Raw genomic sequence first — 3,827 nt, forward strand, 5'->3', positions numbered from 1 at the left:
GCATGTATCTGGTCTATCTTCTCCCTCTCTTACTCCCATTGACCCTGCGGGTCTGTCTCCCTACTTCAGTGGTTGGATCTTGGCACAGAGTGCCTGGTTTCTTCTTTTCTGTGGTCCAGGGTGGGCATCATATGCAGGTAGCATCTCTGTGGATCCTTGGTGGGATTGGGACCCTTGACACTCTGGACCCTGGTGGCTGTGACTGAGTCCAAAGGCAGGGTAGGCCCATGGTCGGCATCACCTTTCGCTGGACTCTCCATACAATCTCGCTCCCCAGTGGTGTTTGTCTTGGGGATCCCTCCCTTTTTCGTGTTCTTTGTTTTCTTGAATGTTTCAGGTCTGTCGGGAGGATACTGCTGGTGTTCTTGTGGCAGCTTTTTGCCCACAGTTCTCTCATTGATTCTTATTGTTTCAGACATCTGAGCGCCAGGAAGGGAAAGTTGGGCTGGCTACATTCCCAGGCTCTAGAAAATCTTCTATTCTCCCACTCACTGACTAGGACATCGTTTCCTACTCTACCTCAAAGTCACCTGGAGTCTCTTGCTCACCACTCAGCGACCTCTACATTCCTCAACTGCTGATAGTGGTGTCACCCAACAGAGGGATTCCAGGTGCTACTGGGAAGCATGTAATATGGGCATGTCCACTATTCTTGGATCCCATTGGTGAAAAAGAACGATGAAAAAATGGGGGTGTGCCTGGAATCCTGGGATGCAGACCAAGTGGGCCTAGTCAACATGACAGCAGCTCCTTTACCAGGAAAGTCTGTCCAATCCAGTTGGGGACAAGAGGGAGACCTGCTTTAGCCAGATGGCTGCACAGATTGTTGTGTATGTCTGTTTTTGCCAGTCCTGGACCTTGAACTCAGCATCTGGTCACAGTCCATGAGGTGTTCTTGCTCAAGATTAGCCCTCTACCACTGGAGCCACACAGCTCTACTTCTGGCTTTGTTGGCATTGAGGTTGGACAGGTGTCTCAAGGACTTTCCTGCCTAGGGTTACTTTGACCATGATCCTCCTATCACAGCCTTGTAAGTATCAAGGAGGACTGGTGAGAGCCACTGGTGCTTGGCTAATCATTGTTCGGGATTATGGCTTCCTCAGTAGCCTGCAAGACTTCAGCAATGCAAGGTGAAGTATGTTTTGGAGCCAGATCACTCAGACCCAGATGGCCATACTGCAAAGTAAGAAAATGTAAAAATGCCATCCTGCCACTTTTTTCTGTGCAATTCCCCCGTTGCACAGGGCCTGAAGTTCTAGGATCCCAGGATAGCTTGTGTTTCCAGCGGCTGCACCCCAGCCTATGGTGATGAAAGCTGAGGCACGGTTACCATGACCTGAGTTCAAGACCATGCTTGGCAAAAAAAGCAAAAAAGCAGAAAAAAATTAGCTCCCTGGCTTGCAATTCACACTGTTTCTCCTACCTTTGATTTTGAACTTAAGGCCTGGGTAACTCTGAAGCACTGTGGACGAAGGGGAAGCTCACCATGCTTGAAGACAAGAAAGTGAGGCCTGGTCCCTAGGCATGAATTAAAGTCCCAGCCCTGGAAAAATTCTATTTATATATATTGTAAAGGTAAGATTTCTACTTACATATAGATTTTCAGTCCATGTCCTGTTTGTATTGGTTATTTATTGTATTTTTGTTTTATTCATTTATTTTCCATTTTTTAATTGTGAAAATACTGTACATAGGGGATACAATTACATGGGCAAGATAATGAGTACATTTCATATCAAGCATTGTAGCCTCCTCCTTTGTTTCCACTTCCCATCCCTTCCCATGTTCCCTCTCACCCCCCCAACCAATCCTCCCTGCTCCTCCCCCGCACTCCCCCTGCACCAATGTTGTAAAGTTCATTTTTGACATAACGACTTGTACATCTCATTGCTGCAATGGGTCCACCTGTATCCCTATTTAAACGATTAATTTTTCCTGTTCCCCTCCACAAATTATACCGACATCAAATACAGTGAAAGCAGGTGTTATACTGTGGGAGAGGGACGTACAAAGCAACAAAGAAATAATATTATACATGTGTTAGAAACAATCACAAGAGAGAGAAAAATCATTTGAGTACATATCTTAGGGTTCATTTCCCTAACATCACCTTATCTGACCTATTCTGCTTGACCCAGACATATACTAGATATTGCAAATAAGGGAAACCATGGGACCTATGCTTCTTTGGGCCTGGCTTACTTCACTTAATATAATTTTTTCCAAGTCTTTCCATTTCCTAATAAATGGGGCAATGTCATTCTTTCTGATGGAGGCATAGAATTCCATTGTGTATATATACTACGTTTTCTTGATCCATTCATCTACTGAGGGGCATCTGGGTTGGTTCCATATCTTAGCTATAGTAAATAGTGCTGCAATAAACATAGTCGTGCTGGTAGCTTTAGTGTGGTCTTGTTTGTAAACATTTGGGTAAATGCTCAAAAGTGGAATTGCTGGGTCATAGGAGAGTTCTATGTGAAGTCTTTTGAGGAACCTCCATACTACTTTCCAAAGTGGTTGAACAAGTTTACACTCCCACCAACAATGCAGTAAGGTTCTCTTCTGTCCACATCCCCTCCAGCATCGGTTGTTATTAGAGTTCTTGATTATAGGCATTCTAACTGGTGTGAGGTGGTATCTCAATATTGTTTTGATTTGCATTTCTTTTATGGCTAGGGAGGTTGAGCATTTCTTCATGTGTCTATTGGCCATGCATCTTTCCTCTTCAGAGAAGTTTCTCTTTAAGTCTTTTGCCCACTCTTTTATTGGGCAATTGTTTCTTTGAGGATTTGTTGTTGGGCGATTTAATTTTCTGAGTTCCCAATATATTTTAGATATGAGATTTTATATTGACTCTGATGACACACATTCCATTCATGATATTGATGACAACCCATCACATAGTATCTAGATTTGCACATGTGTTCTCCATCATGTCTGACACCCAGGACTCTCAGAGAAAAGGAAAACAGCTATCACACTCAGCTTCTTACTCCATGATCCAATTGTTGGCAGTGCTGGGATCTGAACTCAGGGCCTAGCAGACCCAATTCAGACCCTGAATGGGTGTGTCAAAACTGCAACCTCTAGCCAATGAAGCTGCCAGGGCATTTCCAGACCCTGAGATTGAGCTGCAGGAGTGGACAAAATAGCCATACATGGATAGACAGGTGGTAGAACAACAAAAAAAAATATTTGTACATAGTGGCAGAGATATCTACCTAATATTCAATGACATCAACTACATTCCTACTAACTCTTAGGACTTTATTATGCCACCATTGAAGGAATAGTATTCTTTTCATGCTTAATTAACCATTCATTAAGATGAATCATTGTCCTAGGATCACTGCCTCTAATTTTGGACTTGACCAATACACGCAGAAACTTCTCATTCAATCATGCGTTTGCTAACATTTCATTGTTATTCCCATGCATAGGAACAAGTATCTTGGGATCTCCCCGCACTGGTAGGTGTCAGGACCAGGATTCAAGCTCAGGGCCTATTTTGCCGCATGGGCCTATGGTTTCCCTGATGGGCCGTTAGCCTTCTCCAATGCAAGGTGAAGTACCATTTGCAGCCGTGTAATTCAGACCCAGGATGGTCACCGTGCAAAACAAGAAAATATAAAAAATCCATCCTGCGACATTTTTTCTGTCATTTTTCTGTCATCTTTTCCTGTCATTTTTCTGTCAGTTTTACCTGCAAAGTTTTAGAGCCTAGGATCCAAGGATCGGCTACAGGCCCATGGGAGCCCACCAGCCTGAGGTGATCGAAGCTGAGGCAGAGTTGTCATGAACTGAGTTCAAGTCCCATGCTTGGC

General features: G+C 43.9%; 1 long non-coding RNA gene across 1 annotated transcript; it reads left to right on the plus strand.

Annotated features, from left to right (window-relative positions):
• The first annotated feature begins 440 nt into the window (after nucleotides 1–440).
• On the plus strand, nucleotides 441–3,611 carry LOC138811452 (uncharacterized). The gene is made up of 3 exons (XR_011367403.1): nucleotides 441–611; nucleotides 1,443–1,575; nucleotides 3,444–3,611. It is a non-coding gene; the product is annotated as an uncharacterized lncRNA (long non-coding RNA).
• Nucleotides 3,612–3,827: the final 216 nt, after the last annotated feature.

Source organism: Dipodomys merriami, unplaced genomic scaffold (assembly GCF_024711535.1).
Source record: "Dipodomys merriami isolate MVZ:Mamm:240054 unplaced genomic scaffold, mDipMer1.0.p SCAF_53, whole genome shotgun sequence".
NCBI lineage: Eukaryota > Metazoa > Chordata > Mammalia > Rodentia > Heteromyidae > Dipodomys > Dipodomys merriami.